At 45.6% G+C, this 19,832-nt stretch overlaps 1 protein-coding gene across 3 annotated transcripts in view; it reads left to right on the top strand.

The window, feature by feature from the left end:
- The first annotated feature begins 1,321 nt into the window (after window positions 1-1,321).
- LOC106539128 (uncharacterized) overlaps window positions 1,322-19,832 on the top strand; it is a 129,970-nt gene continuing 111,459 nt past the window's right edge. For all 3 annotated transcript variants that reach the window (XM_087715716.1, XM_087715718.1, XM_087715717.1), the window contains exon 1: window positions 1,322-1,513. The gene's annotated coding sequence lies outside the window, so the exon portion shown is untranslated. The remainder of the gene's footprint in view (window positions 1,514-19,832) is intronic.

Genomic DNA, 19,832 nt, shown 5'->3' with positions numbered 1-19,832 from the left:
GGCAGACGGAGGATCCCCAGCCAAGTGCCGACGCCAAAAGCGAACATGGAGAGAAGCGAAGATTACACGCGCGCGGAGGGGAGGGAAAAAGCCAAAGGAGAGCGAGCGAGCGAGCAATCCAAAGTAGGTCGAATAAATAAACCCTCTTCTCCTGGCGCTTCCCTCGCTCGCGCTTCTCGCCTTCTTTCTTCTTCCGTGCTGGTGGCAAATAATCACCGGAGATCGCCCGAGAAAACCGCTCCTCTGTCTCTCGCTCGCTCGCTTTTCCTTCGTTCCTTCGCCTCTATTCCTTCCTTCCTTCTTTCTTGCCTTCCTTTTTTCTTTTCTTTTTCTTCAGGAAAATAATCAGAGGGGAGAAGGAAAAAAAAACAGGCACAAAAACCTTCAGCAGCCAAGGCTACAAAAGCCCTCCCCCAAATAGTAAAAAAAAAGTTAAAAACCGAACGATATGAAGATGTTAAAAAGGCGTCCCCTTTGCTCTTTTCTCTTTTCTTTTCTTTGTGGTCTTGTCTTTTTCTTTTTTTCTCTCTCTCTCCTTTCCTTTTAAGTTTCCTCTCTCTCTAGTCTCGTGGAGAAGGAAGCGAAAGGCTCAAAGAAAAGAAGGGTGGAAAAAGAGAGAAGGAAGAAGCAGATAAAAGGGGGGGAGACATCAACTAATAGAATATGCAAGAAACGAGAGAGAGAGAGAGAGAGGTGGAGAGAGAGAGAGAGAGAGAGGCACAGAGAGAGCGAGAGCGAGAGAGAGAGAGGGAGAGAGAGAACCAAAAAATGAATGCGTTTCAACGGGAAGACTAGCAGAGCAATGTTTCCGAAAGGGAGATCTGCGCGAATGTCTGTATATAGTGAACTTTGACACTACTATTGAAACTGACACGTTTCTATGGAGATCGCTGCCTTATATGGAGCTCATGTCAAGGAGCCAAGAGAGGGGCTGCTGGCAACTGATAATCAAAGGCGACTGACTGGTCAGAGCCCTGAATTGGGGGGAGAGAAAATGGGAGGCTAAGGTTAGCCAAGCCTCCTTCACTCCATTGGCTGAGTCTCCTCTCTCTCTTGTCTCTTTCCCTCTCGCTTTCTCGCTCCCCCCCCCGCCTTTATTCTTTGCTACCTACTGCCTAAGATAGGGAGGGACGAGGGGGAGGGAGGAAGAGGGAGGGGGATTCTACTGACAAGCACAATTTACACTGAGATCGCCCTGCTCGGCTATTTACTTTGAGACCTGATTAGTATGGGTCGTCTATGGTCACACACAGACGCACACGCACGAGAAAAGAAAGGAAGAAGGGGGGGAGGGAAAGAGATGCAGTGGGGGGTAGGCAGAAAAGAGGAATTAAAAGGAAATTATTTTGGCTCATCCCGAAAAGTTTTTTTTTAAAAAAATTAGTTTTCTCTGTGTCTCTTTGGTTTCCCTTCCTTTCCTGCCTAAACACCCTGTTTAGGAATTGCAGGGCTTGGATTGGATTCCATTGTTTAATGGCTGGAAGTAGATGGCTAAGGAGAATCCATAAGGGAAGTAAGTATTTTAAATATATATATATATATATATATACATGTGTGGTTCCATATGTTACAATCTGACACGTTTCTCCTCTTTTTCTCTTCCGCCTAATTTGCCTTCTTTGCCTCGTTTTAAATGCCCCCCCCCGTTTTGTTTTGTTCTGTTTCCTTGCTGTTGCTCACGCCAAGATGAATTTCCTTAATCGGAAAGCAGCATCTCGTTTCATTTGGAGATCCCATCTCTGTCGCTTTTTTAAAATTTTTACTGCTTAACTTAGAATAGGTTGGTATTTTACGTTAAATCCTCATGGCACCCATCCCCCCTCCATTAATATTTTTCTGCTGTCTACCTGAGGACCAGTGTTGCAAAGGAAAGTTCAAGTAAGAGAGAGAGGGGGGGGATGTTTAGAGGAGTGTATGCTGGGAACAGTGCTGTCTGTATGTGTGTGGACGTGTGCGTCTGTGTGTGTGTGTTGAGGCGGGTGGAGGACAGATTCTCCTTCCCCATTGCTAATGGAATCGCTGAATCGTGCTGCCATCTAGCGGACAGGAAGAGAGAGAGAGAGAGAGAGAGAGAGAGAGAGAGAGAGAGAGAGAGAGAGAGAGAGGCGCGCTGTGTGTGTGTGTTCAAACTGCAGTCTATATCGCCTCCCCCCCTTGTGTTGTGGTAAAAAATCCCCAGCGGCTTCTACAGGATCAGGGTGGTTGTGAAGCATCTTATTTGTCCCTTTAAATTCCAAAGGGAAAGAAAGCCTGAGAGGGTAAAATATTTGTTTCATAGGGATAGCGAATATATATACCATTTTTATTAACGTCCAAGAGGTTATGCTCTCAGTGCTCCGATCGACACCTTTTCAATATTTCCCCCACTTCCCAACTTCTATAAAAGTTCTAAGGCCAGAAGGCAAGGGATTCCTGAGATATTAAGTACGGATTTTTTTTTCTTTTTGCCGAGATGCAAAAAGTTGTATCGGTGGGTGACTCGGGTGTCCCTTGCTAGTTTCGAAAGTTCAGGAGCTCAGATGCAAAGGGGCGCTTTCTGGAGCCCAACAGGCAGTTCGCAATTTGGTGGTGGAATAATGAAGGGTGACTTCCCCCTCTCCAACCCCCCCCCCGGGCGCCGCAATCAGTTTTCCCTGCCAAGCCGTTCTTATTGTAGGCTGCATTGATAAAAAGGGTGTTATTGAAAATGCAACAGCGGGCTTCCCAACCCCCCCCCCCGCCTCGCTCCCTCTTTTCCAATAAAGTCTCGGTCCTGTATTCTGGTGGTCGCTGAAAAAGGTGAAAGGAATAAGATTAAATCTCTCACAGGCACACACGCACACACTCCCACCACCCTCACCCACCCACCCACCCCAGTTCTGTATGTGTATCATCTAAGATTTTACTCCCCGGACTGCGGAGAGACGGAGGGGAAAAAAAGAGGCAGAGCAAGAGAAAAGCGGAGAGGGAGGGAGAAAGGGGCGAGAGCGGGAGAAAGAAGCAGCCAGAGGAAGCCTGCGAGAGGCACCAGCTCCTTGGGCGAGGTTTCTTCGGAGTCCGGATCCCCTCGGCTGGCAGGCAGCAGCCCTGGCCCGTCTAAAGGCAAGTAGATTTTTGCTTTCTGCCCCCTGTATTTCTGACAAAGTTAAACCCTGGGGAGCAGCATCCAGCTGCTTTGAGCTGAGATTCTCTCCCGCTTCCTCCCTCCCCGCCCCGCTTCCTCCTTTGACAAGAGTTCAACCGAAGCAGCAACAACTTGGACAGGGGAACTTTTAAAAATCTCTCTCTCTCTCTCTCTCCCTCCCTCTCCCCCCTCTCCCCCCTCTCTCTCCCCCACTCCTCTTCTCCGCCTTCCAACACACAGTTTCCGAGCCCGATCCGCTGTTCTTTCTCCCACCACTTTAGCTTCTGCTGGACGCTGAACAGAAACAGATCCGGCCTGGTTGGGATTTTCCAACCACAAACAGATTGGAAGCTCTCTTTCTCTCTCCCTCTCTCTCTCCCCCCCTCTCTCTCCCCCCTCTCTCTGTCTTCCCCCTTCTCTCTCTTGTGTGTATGTGGGGAGCGTAGGGAAAACTTAGGGGACAGGCGCTGTGTGCAATACATAAGCTTCCTCGTTATCCCAATCTTCAAAAGAAAAGGCCAAATCTACGGATAGGTTTCCACGAAATTCACCGAACTTTCTCCATCATCCACCCCTCCAAGTAGGAGCCACGCGTGTATGTTTCGCCAGATATATGTGTGCGTTTTCTTAAGAAACACTCTTGGTTAGGAGCAGGCGCTTACTCACCTTCCGAGGGGAGTCCTTGGACCCTTTCGGCGGTGGCGGAAGTCTGCCTAGGCGGGGGCTGCGTCGAGACCCCCGTCTTCTCGCCGGAGCTTTGCATCTGCCCGGCAGACAGAGCATGCCACTGGGGCCCTGCGGTGTGTGAGCTGAGCTTGCTCGCACTCTGATCTTTACCTGCTTGGTTTGTTACTTGATCACCTAATGAAAAGATCGATTGCAGATTGTTTATCTGAGGGAGGGAGACTGTCAACAGATTAGAGGGACAACGGGCGAGATCCACAGAATGGAAAAAGAGAGGCAGGGCAGCGACGAAGGCCTCTCCCCCTCCACTCCAGCACACAGCCTTTATTAAAAGGAAGGGAGTATGGGTTGCCTTGAAAAGAAGGACAAATAATATCCCAATTATTTCTGGGTGTAAAGCAATGTGTGGAGGTTTGTCCTTGTCAGAAGGATATCAGATAACACCCTGTGCAATATCGGCTTTTTTTTTTTAAAGAAAATATAGGGTGATTAGTGGCCACTTCAATCGCTTCTTCAAGAAACCTTAAGTTCTGAGATTTGATCCTAAGGAATATCAGTTCTAGTTGGGAAAAAGGAACAGAAGAAATCCTTAAACTATCCACCGGCATTAATTTAGATGGCTCAGATCTAGAAATACTTTATAAATTCATGTGCCCTTTTTTTCTTTTACAGAGAGACTGCACAATAATAATAATAATAATAATAATAATAATAATAATAATAATAATAATAATAATAATAATAATAATAATAATAATGTATCATATTAAAGTTGCTGGAAAGCCCGTCTAGCTTTAGGCAAAAATAGCTTTAGGCAAAAATTTAGATCTGATCTAAAAAACAGGAAAGCTCTAAATTGAAGTCCCAGGCTAGTTGTATTTACACTGAATTTGCTTTGGTTTCCCTGGTGTTTATTGATATGGAGAATCCCAGTTTGGCCAGTAATGGGTAAATGGTTTAAACAGAAGGAGGTTGTATTTTGGGCATCCAAGGTGCCAGATGACATTTTCAGGTGTGTTTTTTCTTTCTTTCTCTTTTTTTAAACGGGGAGAAGAGACATAGAAACTGAAATCAAAGGACATTCATGGTATTTTCTGGACATGAGAGAGCAGGGCTGCCGATGCCATAAACCATACAGATGGTGTCCCATGAAATTGTAATGTTTGGGGAATAAGAAGCCGAAGGCTAAGTAAAGAAAAACCTGGGCTGCTTTCTTGATACTTTAGATGAGCCGTTCGCATATTTTGATGGTGTTTTTTTATGTGAAAGTAGAGATTCAGGCTGAGCGAATCCTTTGCCACCCAAATCCTTTTCTATGGAAGCACTTAGGAAAGGACCTGCGCCGCTTGAAGATGTAGTCCCAAAGACCCCTTCCTGGGAATAGGGCCAACTGAATGCTATGAAACTTAATTCTGAGCAGAACAACAAAGTTGATGGGTGTAAAAGAAAGACCTCCTTGCACTCTCTTCAGGGCTGGTATACGAAGAGGAGAGATTTACACATTGCCTGGACTACAGGGGAGTGCTGCTGTATACTTTGGGTATAAGTTGTCCAATTATTTCTAAAAGGACAGGGAGGCAGAGAAAAGAAAAGACACCTGACTCCTTCCTCTACTAATTTAAAAATAAAAGCTAAACTGTGGAATAAAAAGAAAACATATCTATGTCTAGATACGTTGTTTTCCCCGAAACCAGTTTCTGGTAAAGGCCCAATTTCCCTGAAAATTCATCTGCATTATTCTCGTCCTTTATCATAGATAGGACTGCTTGGCTTGTGCTACGATTTGCTTATCTTGTTAAATCATCCTTATAAGGAAAGCTATCGGGATCTTCGCTTTCCTGAGTGGAGAAAAATATGTTACTTTTTTTTTTTTAAAGGAAAGCTGAGCAGCTCACTTCCTATTCTGGTACGAGATCCAGCTGCATTTCGTTAGGACATGACATTTGGGAGCTGCTTTTTAAAGCACACATATGCCATTCCCGTTCTCCATAGATCAACCTTAAAACAAATCCAGAAAGCAAGACATACGGAAGGCGTGCTTGGAATTCTGTTCTCTTGCTTTCACAGACTTAACAGCCTGCTGGGCCGTTTGAGAGCCCTGCAAATCAGCTCTCAAAGACTTCGAGGGAGTCTCCCCAAGATTGGCTTCCTAGCTTTCGGCTGCCCGGGTCATCAGAGAGCAGATCGAGATGCATTCTCCCTCCAGGGTTTTGGTCCAGCACTTCCACTCTACGGGCAAAAGATTAATGGTTGCCTAAACAATTCAGCCCCTCGTCCCCACCTCTTTTTAGGTCCGGCCAAGTGCAGAGTGCCCAGCGATGGCCACGGTCTAGATGTTCCTTGCCCAGATCCATTAGTGCCTCTCAGAAGCCTGCGTTAGGCAGAGGAGCCTACCTAGCAAGGTTGTTCCCTCTACCCGCAGAAGTAGGCCTTGGTCACGGGTAAATCCTTTGCTCCTCTGCTACCCGGTTTTCAGTGAAACTGCTTTCCCACCCCAGCTCAATGTCGCCTTGCCTGTTTCTCCCCCCATTACTTGCAGTCTGTATAAATCTAATTTTGCACATCACAGATAGCTGCGCCCTCCCGTCTGAGAACTGTTTTTCTCATTTGAATCTTCCCTCGAAAAGTCTCAAGCAGGTTGTTGGCTCCTGTCTATAAATAGCCAGGGGACACCTAGATATTTTTTTAAAAAGAGTGGTATCTTCCCTTCCCTTCTTCGTGAAGTGCAACTGATCTGGCCGTCCTCCTTATTGTTTTTACTTGAGAAAATCGGATGTCTGATGGCCGATTGGTTCTGCCTTAACTGTTGGGTTTTGAGTTTTTTTAAAAAGAGGAAAATAAAGTCATCAAACAATCTTCTCTTTTTTTTTTAAAAAAAAAGGGAAGCTGAAATGAATAAAAATTAACCTGCTCTCAGAAAGACTATGGTTATATTTAAGTGGGGGATACCTGTTTGTATGCATGGTCTGTGTAAATAAGGTGTCCTTGATCATATCCAATATCCGAGTCAGATATATCTTTATTTAGTTCTTGGATACCGGATACTACAAAAGCCATTAGCAATTACTTTCAAACTACTTATTTGGAAGTAAGGAAGCCTGCCAAAATCAATAAGATTCTGCAAACTTGGTGGGAAAAAGATAGCAAGTTTAGAGAAAGTGCCTTTCCCCACCAAAGGAGAGGAAAAACCCGCCTGTTTATTCAAAGCCAAGCCTGAGCTGGGGAAAAGCCCCGCCAGCCTGTCAGCGTTTCACTATTTTGCTTCCCTGGAGACCATCTTCACCAGTTGAAAACTAACATGGGTACCTTCAAAGTTGTTGAAAAAGAAGTATGAAGTCTCAACTGTGGCCGTCCAGCAAGGAGCAGGATCCTTTCCACAAGTCTGTGGCCATCTGGCCTACCAACTCAGGCCATTCCCGGGGTTTGATGTGGCCTAGGGGGGCAACAGGGAGCCAGGCGCTGACTCAGAGAGAAGCACCTGAAGGGTGGAAACAAGAGGTGTCTGCTACACTGAGCTCAAAGGGGCACCAAGTCCTTGTCTAGCGCAATCCCTGGGAATTCCTTGCGGCTTCTCCCCGGGAAAGGTCCCCATTACTCCACTCCTCCCTTCCCCCTTCAAGGGAGAATGCCCCCCAAGAAAGTTTGTGTAGGATAGAATCCCCATCGATTTTCCATCAGGCAACGTTGGCCAATTCCCGAGAGGAAAACTCCTTCTTGGCCCTCTGAAAAAGTTAAAGTTCACTTTTGGGTGAACCAAAGGACCCACAAGTTCACTTCTTTCTCCTATTAAACCAAGTCCCTCCCCACCCCCTGGATTTCTCACCCTATAAAAATTTCGAGGCCTGATATTTACTACAGTATTGGTGCAAAGCTGCGGTGAGCTTTGAGTGGAAGGAGAAAGGAACGAGGGGGGAATGGCCAGTTTGGAAAGCAGGGTGGGAGAGAACTTCTTGTTCAGGAGATCCAAAGGCAAAGGCCGGATCTTCGGAGGCACCGCAGGCTCCGGGCCTGATTTGAGTTGCGGCCGGAAAGAGAGGTCTTGGGGAATAGGAGCCGGGAATCAGCGCTTTTCGTCTCCCAGCCGGACCGTCGCCCCCAAACCATTTACCTAGAAGACTAAAGTGGCTGGCTCGTCTCGCGGACGTTTTATCTGTTAGGTCGCTCAGGAGCCTGATTAAGGGACGCTTCCCTTTCGTGGCCTTCGGAGTCAAAGTGAAATTGAAGGGCAGGGAAAGGGAGAAAACCCCACTTGGGGCAAAGTGAGAAACTTGGCGTTTCTTTATTTTGCTGAAATGCGCTGAAGTGATGCAAGGTGGAGTTTGGAAAAGGGAGGCGTCCAAGAAACCCAGCTGGACTTCTTGTGCACGATTACACTATATCCACACACACCCGACCCGGCCAGCTCATCCTAGGCTTGCTGGACATAATAAATCGCGTTTTTCCCCCTTAGACTGTCAGGGCCAAGATATGTTTATTACGGGCGGACGACCGAGGGGGAGGCGGAGGGAAAGAGTCGGGCGGGTGGGCGCGGGAGGGACGGAAGGGAGCACTGGGAGAAGTCAGTGAAACCAGCCACCCAAACAGACCATAAAGAATCGCACCACACTGAAGCAGGCTAAGGGGTGTGTGTGTGTGTGTGTGTGTGTGTGTGTGTGTGTGTGTGACAGAAAGTATTCTAAAGGTCCTGGCGAATTGGGGGTGAGGAACAGAGGGCTCGTCTTTATTGTCAGCCCCTTGCAAAGAGGCTCCTAGAACTGAAAGGGCAAAAAAGAGGGAGGGGACTCCTTTGTCCCAGCTGATCCTCAGCTATTCTGGGGGCTCAGGTTGGTGTGAAAAGGACGAAGAGGTCACTTGAAGCCGCCTTTTATCTATTCCTCTTTTCTCCTTGGATCAGCAGTTTTGAATAGGCATCTCCTAATTGCTCTTCACAGAAGGAAAGGGACCAGGCCAGGCAGGGAGAAACTGGGTTGCCCCAAGTGCTCCTAGGAGGCAAGAGGAAGGGTTGGGCTCCTGCAGTAGGTCCTCCAGCCTTCCCCAGGTTCCTGGCCTTGCACTGCATTCACACAACGCTGGCATTCCGAGATTGGATCTTTTAAATAAGGACCCTTGCACCATTATTGGAAAGAATCACAGGAGAATTCCTGCAGGGATGCTTTTTACCAAGCTCCCCATTTGGAGGGGCAGAAGCTGGATTGAGGTCAGGAGGCCTGGCCTCATCGATGGGAGGAGTTGGTGGTGGCTGCAGAGCCTCTGGCTGCCACCTGGCTGACCTCTGCTCCCTTCCCCAAAGTGCTCAGATTAACCTAACGTTGGGACAGGCCCTCCAGGATGTCCTTCATGATTTCCTAGCTTGCTTATTGCTTTGCCCTTATCTACCTGTGTGAGATCAGTGTGTCTTTTATTGCTAGACTGTTAAGATGGATAGGCTGAATCTTAAAAAGGATTCCTGTGCCTCAGAAGGTGGCCCTTCTACCCTTACTAGTGTAGGAGCCATAAGTTATAGGCTTTGGCTGAAAGAGGCAGTATGACCCTTCCTCTTTTCTTAGCCATCAGGCACGGACATATTTTCAAATACTTCTGCTTGCAGAAGGCTTTCTTGATAAGGCCACCCATTTCCAACTCAATCCACAGTTCTGTCCTTCCCGACTTTCCCAGTTTAACTGGACAGCAGTCGGGTTGAGAGGCCCCCGCCTCCATTCATCCATTTGGCACATTCCTGCTGCAATGCCTCTGCACTTCCAAGAGCTGAGTGGCTGCCCTACCACACAACCCCAGCTTGGCTTTGGCCCAGGGTAGACAAAAGCCCGTTGGTTCATGCCACAGAAAGTGGCATTAAAGCCAGTGCAGGAGTCCAGTTAATGGTCCCAAGCAGGCCTTGGTTATTCCTTCCAGCCTCTTTGCATGCATCTGTATGAGTGTGGGGACACACACACACACACACACACACACACACACACACACAGACGTTTCCCTCGAAGACCCTCTTCATATTTTGTATCTTGAGGAAAAATGGGTCAGATGCAGCTGCTCTTTATTCTCTCTTCATTTTGACCCTCCCCCCACCACCACTACTAAAACAACTATAACTGTGCTAACTGGTCCGAAATTCCTGGTTGAACTTTTTTTTTTGTTTTTTTCAGCTCCCTTAATCACCTCATTTGTCACCAAGAAAATGACCTGCTACGTATTAACTAGAATACCTGATTTATTTTGATGTAGTGCTTTGGGCTAGAGCGAGAATCTTCCCAGTAATCCCCCAATTTGAAGTTAAACATTGAACAAGAGGAGGGGGTGGGCGGGGTTCCTAAAAAAACCTGAAAGTTTGAGGGAGCGGTTAAATCTTGCCTATGTGACTAAACTGACCGGCGTTTGTGTCTCGGATGGCTGAGGGAAATGTAGCTTTTAACAAAAGCTGTAGCAAATGTGATGAATGTTTGGGAATTACCAAGCCTTTCAGTTCTCTGAGGGAAATAAACTCTGTCTCTTGAGTGTGTGAAGGGAATGGGAATTGCTACAGAGTGGGGGCAGAAAGCAGGAAAGAGACAAATTAAAATCCGGATTTTGCACAAGTTTACACCTGATTCGATGAAAATGAAAATGAATAAATAAACCTCAAACTGGCTAGTTTGGGTGTAGTAGTTTAGCAAGACTAATTGCAGACAATGGAGCTGAAATGACTTTTCCAATTAGCTGCTGGTTGGAGTTTAGTTGGAGGAACTGTCAGCTTCACCGATGGGTAATTGCTTTATTGCTCACAAAACTATCATCTATTTAGAACATATGTGCTAATTACTATGGATGGGCGTTTGGGAGTGAGAGAGAGGGAAAAAGACAGTGTGGAGAGGGAGACCATAAATCTATTGGCACTGGTGGGGGGGAAGTCCAGGGGGCTGCTGAGCAGTGAAACTCCCTCCCTCCGGAGGGATGAAGGCTCTTGATGAGATGGTGGTCATCCTTTCTCCCCCCCAGGACCACACTGGGAATCGGTTCAAACAGACTGTCCCCATACTGGGAATCAAAGCAAACAGACCATCCAAGCAGTGTCACCCTAAGTGCTGCCTTTAAATCCTTTTAATTCTCTTGAAGTGACAAAGCAGGCAGGCTGCTCTCCCCGTTTCAGCTACATTTGGGGTGGGGAGTGGGGGGATGTCAACACTGAGGAGGACAGTTGTGCTGTATGTTAGAGATCAATTTCAGCTGCAGACATCTGGGCTCCCTGGAAGGAGTGGTGGGGACCAGAAGTTCCCCCTCCTATTGCACCCCGTTGTCTTTTGCCCCATCCTAAAATCTTCACTTAGAAATGAATTATTCTGGGAAATGAAATCTGTTTTCACCTACTTAAACTTTGCTTATGTCACAATTTCACAAACTAAAACGGCTTCATTTGAAACGGTGGGTGGAGGGGGCAAGCTAAAGAAAGGGTCAACATTGATTCCCCCCCCCCACGTTTTAGAATCACTGTAAGGTTTTTTTTTTAAGGGTAAGAATGGGAACCAAAAAAAATACACGTCTTGGAAGTTGAAATGGGTAAGGAAGATCTCCAGGAAGCCTGGAAGAAGTATGTGGTACTCCAAGCATCGCAATGTTGTTTCGCAGATTTGGTCTGTTCAGGGAGTCCGCTGGAATAAAGGGTGCTGGATGTAGGAGAGGATCTGAGGTGGAAGAGATGATAAAAGGACTAAGATGGAGATTGCCTTTATTTTCTTAGTTTGCCAGCTTAGTTTGTTTATTCATTTTTAAATAAGGGAGCGCCCATTCTTTTCACTTTTTGAGTAAAGAATGAACTCAGAAAGTGAAAAGAATGGGCGCTCCCTTTTCAAGCACACTGATAATCCCCAGTTGTTGTTTTTTTTTAAAAAAATAAATAAATTTTGTGCATCTCTCCCATACTTGTTCTGACCTATGGACAGGAAAAGGAAGGAAAATGTGGGAAGAAATAAATAAGATATACAAATAAAATAAAAAAGACGGCAAAACAGAAAGACGCATATTTTCAAAAACTAAAATTTAAGATCAGATTGGAAAGACATGTGTATCCATTAGAAGAAGATACCTGTCTTTGGATTCCTGGTACCTTACGACTAATTCCCAGAGACAAGTCAGTGCCAAAAGTGTGAGTTGATTTTGGCCATTCCTTTTCCTTGTCAGTAAATACTAGTTTGCAAAACAGCTTTCGAGAGAGAGAGAGAGAGAGAGAGAGAGAGAGAGAGAGAGAGAGAGAGAGAGAGAGAGAGAGAGAGAGAGAGAGAGAGAGAGAGAGAGAGAGAGAGAGAGAGAGAGAGAGAGAAAACAAAAGGGTGGCATGTGGGGAAGGAGAGATAAAATAACTGCCTAGGTTAGCATCTTGCCAGAACTTTTATTTAGATTTACAGTATCTATCAGCTCTGGCTAGCATATTGCTCTTCACTCCAGCCCTTCACCTCTGAACTTTTCAAGTATCATAACTGTTCCTGGTATACTAAATAATAGGCTTTGCAAGGGATTTGTTCAGGAAGCGATCAAGATCCAGAACTCCATTGTTAGCTGTCCTCTGGGCTCTTCTAAGCAAGATTGTGACACCTCCCTGAAACGGGACACCTCTCTTTTGAGCTCAGAGTGGCTGTTAACAGCAGCCCTGATTTCTCAGAGAGACTGAAACGACCCTAGAAGATATTTTCCAGAAGCCCCCCTCCACCTTGCAGTGCCAGGGCAATTGGGAGAAATGCCTTTTGGACAGAGAGTCTTCCCAGACAACAGGGGGTCACAGTGGCCCTGTGGGCGGTGTGAGAGAATTTGATTCTGGTACTTGATGCGCTTGACATCAACTGGGGGAAACTGGTTCCGTGGTGACCTTTATCTACAAAGCATCAAAGATGGAAACGATAGACTGGGGAGTGTGAGGCTTGCATTAGCCAACAACTAGGAATGGGACTGCTAACAGAGGGAAACCATGAGAAACTTGGCGGAAGCGCATAGAAACAATCCTTTCCCAGCAGCCAAGGTGGAGTTGTCGTTCTCTGAGCTCCACTGTAAGGAAAATAATAAGAATCAACCTTAAGGAGAGTCGCATTTATTTCTCTCTTTTCAAGTATGCCGGATTCTTTTATTGTGTTCACTTTTGCAGAAGTCTCTGGGAAACGGGGAAAGGCTGGTAGGGAGGCTCTGCCCATTTTGCGGTTCCATTTCCCTGCATCTGGAATGAGTTGATGATCTCGAACAGTGTTACCCAAAAGGCACCAGAAGCGCTGGTCTAGAAGAATGAAATATGAATTTATAGACACCTAATTTGTTTGCAGTTGCAAAGTGGCCAAAAGCACAAATTTCTGTGCAAATTACATATTATTTCCCTCTGCCTGAACTTATAACCCTTTCCATTTAAATCAGTGGTACTTCCTTTCCTATAAAGCATATAGCAGGTTTATTGGTTTACAACTGTGTATATTTCCAATGCTGATAGCGTGGTTTGAATTGGCTGTGTATCTATTTTTCTGTTTCTCTGAGGGATCCTAGATAAGGCAAGTAGGTGTGTGGTTCTAAATATGCAAGAGCTTATTAAATAGTCAGACAGATATTCCTAAAAATCTCAAGTGCAAGATCTGCACATTTTTCTCGCAGTCACATTAATTGCCCAGGCGCACCTTTCCATGCAGGGTGATACATGAAAGTACTTTATCTCCAAATTTCATGCACAAGATAGGTGTGTATAAAATGAATGTCCATTCATACGTATCTTGCTTATTTATTCAGCGGGTAAAACTGATGGAATAAAAGAAGGCAAGGGCCTTAGAATGTTATTCCCTAGAGAAATTCTCTGCTTTTCCCCCTGGCATCCTACAATTTAACATTTTCGCTCCCCCCCCCCCCCATCTTGGTCAATGTTTCCCTTCTGTTCCAATCTACGTCTCCCTTCTTCCTTTCTCTGTCTGATGAATTAAAGTTGTTATTTAGACTCTTAAGCAACTCACCCATCCAGCCTTGTTATTTAGAAACAAAGACAGATCGGATCGATTCAGAGACGTTCCTTCCTGGTCGACCTGCCTGGCAGAGACAGATGCGGCAAGCCGTTTCTTGCCCTTCCGCCTCACCTGGGCGAAAGGGCGCTTCAAGCCACGCGGAGTCGCAGAGTCCGACGGGTGCAATGGGAGAAGCAAAACCTTTCTAACATTTGGTGGACCACAAGCAGTGGGAGCAGGAGGATTTGTGATGGTGGAGAGGAACGGAGGATAGCTGCCGAAACAGAAAGTAGAGGAACTACACTGACTTTCAATTCTTCGCCTGTCTGCTTTGGCCCTGCTGCTCCTGATTTCTCTCTCCAATAATTCTCCAGGGTTGAGTCTTTCCTGAAAGGAAGGAGGGAGACAGAAAGAGAAGAAGAGGGAGATAGAGAAAGAGAGAGAGAGAGAGAAAGAGAGAGAGAGAGAGAGAGAAGGAGGGAGGAACTGATCTCCATTATTTTATCCGGATCAGCAGATTGCAGGTGTTCTGGGCTTTTCAACTATCCCGTAGCCAGATCTCCTCAACAAGTGGTTACAGTCAAACTTTCCTGATCCCAAGGGAAAGATGGGGTGGGGGGTGAGGGGTGAGAGGTGGGGATGGCATTTTAGCCCATGTACAGTGGAATCTTACACACCTCTATGCTTGATTTAAAGCGTTATCGCACCCTTTTTTATTTTGGCACAAAACAATACCAGCATAAAATCGGGTGTACATATGAACTGTCTCACCATGCAACTGTGTCATCCCTTGTGACTGGATGCTGAATTAGATTAAATCTCCTTGGTGCTCATGGCAATGTGGCAAAGAAAGCATCAGGCTTGGGATGTGTATTCTAAATAAATCCGGATTTTAATCCTGCCTTCAAACTTTCTTTAGAGGGAGAGAAGCTGCCACTGGTTCAAAAAAATAACTTGGGTGGTTGATGGCATAGGACCCATCTAGTGATTTTAGTTTAGAATAAAACTGAGCAGTGCTGGACTTTAGTTTTTTTAATTTGATGGGAGACCACAAGGGAATTCCAGTGCTATTGTCTAGATTGGGAAGTTAAAGAAAAATCTGGACAATGATAAACTACTTCCTTATTATTGCCTAGGTAACTACATGAATGCATCCATATAGGCCCCAAGAACCATTGGATTCTAGAGCAGGGGTCTCCAACCTTGGCAACTTTAGGACTTGTGGACTTCAGCTCCCAGAATTCCTCAGCCAGTGCACGCGCTGGCTGAGGAATTCTGGGAGTTGAAGCCCACAAGTCCTAAAGTTGCCAAGGTTGGAGACCCCTGCTCTAGAGGATCTTTACAGCTTGAGTTCTAGGCTATGTATCCTTCTACATATATTTTGGTCACTTTGAAGTTAAAAATAAATGTAGAAATATAAGGGAAGATAGCGTTCTGACTTAAATATAAAGTTATACATATTTATATATAAATACTGTAAAGTTCGTATTTAAGGCAGAAATACCAATGGAGGAGGGAGAAAAGCCTTGCCATGATTATGCAGCTTGGTAGGTCTTGTGCACTGCAGCAGGAGAACTGAAAACTGATTAACTGCTGGGCAAAACTGGTTCTACCTCACCAGGAGAAGAGATTGAAACAGCAAAGGACAAAGACAAGGAAACTGGCAAAGAATCCATACTGAAGTCAGTTTTATATGGCTAATTATTTTCAGGATGCTGCAACGAGGAAGCACAAAATATTAAATCCGAGGCGAGGGCTCCCCACCAGCCTCACTTTGGAACTGTGCAAGTATGGAGTTGCATAAGTATAACTTCTCTTCTTTCCTAAAAATAATACCGAAATTATCTTTTCCTTTCCTGTGGGAAAGAAGCCTGGAGAGAAGATAATATCAGGAGTGCGAGCACGAGGTATAAAAGGAAGTCTGAAATAATCACAATAACTCTGAAAACAAATGCTGGGAAAGAGAGGTGGTGTTGGAAGTAGATTAATGACCCAAAGGCATTGCCGTGGGCCTTAGCCACTTGGCTGGTTTCCCAACAGACTCCAAATCCATTTTAGTTCTACCTGTAACATATCCTTTGATGTTGCTTACAAGAATCAGAGGACAGGAAGGCATGTTCTTATGCACACCACAACAAGCATGGGCAGTAAGGTGGCTGTTGCCTTACCTGCAACCTGCAGCTTTTATTCAGCTTCCAGAATTGATGACCTAAGTGTGTGGTTTAAATCATGTTGAGGCTAGGTGAGACTAACTTTTGGAGTGAACAACAGTCCCACCACAGAAGGCCTTAGGGACACTCTCTAAATTGCAAGTGAGGAAACTCAGCTGGGAACTCAGCTCAATGGGACCGGCTCAAGTACAGGTAGTCCTTGGACTTACAACAGTCCATTTAGTGACTGTTCAAAATTACAATGGCACTCCCAAAAAGTGACTTATATGACCATTTTTTTCACACTTACGACCATTGTAGCATCCCCATGGTTACGTGATTTACTTTCAGATGCTTGACAACTGACTTGCATTTATGACAGTTGCAATCATGTGATCCCCTTTTGCGACCTTCTGACAAGCAAGTCTGTGGAGGAGCTGGATTTACTTAAACAACCAGGTTACTAATTTAAGAACTGTCATGATTCACTCAACTAATGTGATTCACTTAACCTATGTGATTCACTCAACCAATGCGATTCACTCAACCAATGCGATTCACTCAACCAATGTGATTCACTTAACCAATGTGATTCACTCAACCAATGCGATTCACTTAACCAATGTGATTCACTCAACCAATGTGATTCACTTAACCAATGTGATTCACTTAACCAATGTGATTCACTCAACCAATGTGATTCACTTAACCAATGTGATTCACTCAACCAATGCAATTCACTCAACCAATGCGATTCACTTAACCAATGCGATTCACTTAACCAATGTGATTCACTCAACCAATGCGATTCACTTAACCAACGTGATTCACTTAACCAATGTGATTCACTCAACCAATGCGATTCACTCAACCAATGTGATTCACTTAACCAATGTGATTCACTCAACCAATGTGATTCACTCAACCAATGTGATTCACTTAACCAATGCGATTCACTCAACCAATGTGATTCACTTAACCAATGTGATTCGCTTAAGAAATGTGATTCGCTTAAGAAATGTGATTCGCTTAAGAAATGTGATTCACTTAACCAATGTGATTCGCTTAACCAATGTGATTCGCTTAACCAATGTGATTCGCTTAACCAATGTGATTCGCTTAACCAATGTGATTCGCTTAACCAATGTGATTCGCTTAACCAATGTGATTCACTCAACCAATGCGATTCACTCAACCAATGCGATTCACTTAACCAATGTGATTCACTTAACCAATGTGATTCACTTAACCAATGTGATTCACTTAACAAATGTGATTCACTTAACCAATGTGATTCACTTAACATTTGTTAAGTGAACCACCACTTTTGTTAGTGAATGGGGCAAACTCACTTAACAAATTTATCTTAGCAACATACGTTTGGGGCTCAATTGTGGTCGTACGTTGAGGACTGCCAGCATAGGATGGCAGCCTAGTTGCTGAAGTTCTTGAGTGTTTCTTGAAAAAAAGGGTGCATTTTTAACTGAATACATTGGAGCCGACTACTTATGAAAAACAAAACACCAACCCACACTCAGTATCCCAGAATAAGGCAGAAAGAGCTACTTTAACGCTCACAGGAAATGATGGAAACCTCTGGGGATATGCAGAAACTAGAGGTGGCCTAGGCACATTCACAATTTAAATAAGCTCAACCAGGGAGAGAAAGTCTGGGGAAAAAAACAACACGGTATTAATTAATGGCTTCTCTCTCTTTTAAGAAAAGGTAGGGCAAGTTTTCATTTGAAGTAACTCTGGAAGTATGGAGATGAGTTTTGAAACAAGTTTTTTTTTTTTTTTTGAGCTGCCAGTCTTTTTGGCAAAGGATTTCCAGTAGTGTCTCTTTAATTGGGCTGGCAGTTGAACTTTTGGTAGCCTTTCTGAAGGCCAGCAGCCAAGAAGGGAGTCAGGAATGTGGTTTCACCCTGAACTTTCCCCTTGGGAATTTGACCATATTCACCACTTGAAAGTATAGGCAGTTGGGAGGAATTTTTGCTCTTGGGTAGAGGAAAAAAACCAGCCACCTCCCCCCATCTCCTCCATCCCATATGTCCCATCTCTGACTTTCAGGCTAAAGCAGCTTGAATTTGTTTTCAAGTGACCCCCCCTAACTTCTTTCTTCTACCCCGTCCCCTTTCTCAGTTTATTTCATAGATTAAGAAGCTGCTCTTTTATTTAACTAAGACGCATCTGATTAAGACAGAATTACTTTTGCAACAGCACCATGGCTGTAGAAGAGGGGTTCTAGTTAAGAGTCCTGCAGTTTGGGATGCTCAACTTTCTTTCAGGTTTGTGGGAGGGTTCTCTATTTCTCCTCCTTGTTCCCTTCAGGCCAAAGTGCCCAGACCAGGGGTCCTTCTTTGCTACAGGATGTGGGTGTGTACAGATGTGGATGACCCACAAAAACCAGTTTGAGAGAGGCCAGTTGGAAGTATATAAGATGGTTGACCTTGGTCTTAGTTCTGCGAATTACTCAGAAGTAGTTCCCAGAACCAAGTAAGGGCCTCCAACTCAGGGCTGAAATTTAGCAAGTTCTGACCAACAGGTAGCGGAAATTTTGAGTAGTTCGGAGAATTGGCAAATACCACCTCTGGCTGTCCCCAGAGTGGGGTAGGAATGGGGATTTTGCAGTATCCTTCCCCTGGAATGGGAAGGGAATGGAGATTTTGCCACGCCCACAGAATCGGTAGTAAAAAATTGAATTTCATCACTGCTACAACCCTTACTTGCTTTCCTCTGAATCCCTCTGGAGAATCTATTGGCAGGTGGAATTTACTTTTCAGCAAATAGCTTTGGGAAACTCTTTTTTGCTCCTTCTAGGGAAGAAATCCCCAATTCCGTTCAGACGTGGATCCAAAACACGCAGGTCTCTGGCACCTAGTTGTAAATCGCAGGTTGCCAGATCTAAAGAACGGGCATCCCCCTCCCCTTCGTGCCCGAACCGAGATGAAGAACGGTTCGGCTGCCGTCCCAAGTCATGTTAGTGGGTGCGCTTCCTTTCTCGGCTGGTCGGGCGGGGGCTTGTAGACGACGTTGCGGTACCAGGTGAAAAGGCGGGCGGAGACCTTAATCTAATGCAGGGGTCCCCAAAGTTGGCACCTTTAAGACTTGTGGACTTCAACTCCCAGAATTCTCCAGCCAGCATAGCTGTGCCGGCGCCCCAGGTGGAATAATTGCTCTGTTGGTTCCATTAATCAGAAGTCTTCAAACTTAGCAACTTTAAGACTTGTGGACTTCAATTCCCAGAATTCTCCAGCCAGCTATGCTATGCTGGAGAATTCTGGGAGTTGAAGTCCACAAGTCTTAAAGTTGCCAAGTTTGAAGACCTCTGCTTAATGGAACCAACAGGGAAATTATTTCCCCTGGGGCGGCGGCAGAGCCTTGGGTCCGGCAGCTGCGGAGGCAAGGCTCAAGCCAGGGCTAGCAAAGCCTTTTCCGCTCCCCCACTCTGCTGCTGGGGTGCAAGCCAAAGGCCTCTCCCAGCGGGGTCCCCGCCCTTTAGGCTGGCTCTGGGATGGGACGGAGTCCGACTGGCTAAACTCGGGGGCGGCAGGGACGCTGGAATCCCAAAGCTCAGCTGCGCGCCTCCTTTTCCAGAGGTGATTTAGGTGATCCGAAGCCCTTTTCTCTGGCAGTTGTGTGGAACCGAGAGTTGAGAGACCAAGGGTGGGTGCGCATTGCGTGGGGAAGAGATCTTCCGCAGTTGTTTTAGAAGAGGGCAGAGCGAGCTATATATATAGCGGCTCAGATACTCTGGATGGGGCTTGTGCTGTGCAGCGAGGGAGAAAACTCAGGCAAAAAAGAGTTTTTCAGCGGCCCCGATCCAAGGCTTAACCCACCTTCCTCGACCAGCAAAGAAAGTGTCAGGTCTCTTTCACTGCTTGCAACTGAAAAAGAGCAGCTTGTTTCCCCCCCACCCCCCGAGAGATTTTTACTAGGCGCGGGCAGGAAAAGCTGATCCAT

Source organism: Thamnophis sirtalis, unplaced genomic scaffold (assembly GCF_051295495.1).
Source record: "Thamnophis sirtalis isolate CommonGarterSnake01/CBP01778 unplaced genomic scaffold, rThaSir2_p1.2 scaffold_5, whole genome shotgun sequence".
Lineage (NCBI taxonomy): Eukaryota > Metazoa > Chordata > Lepidosauria > Squamata > Natricidae > Thamnophis > Thamnophis sirtalis.
This window is presented reverse-complemented; position numbering and strand designations above follow the sequence as displayed.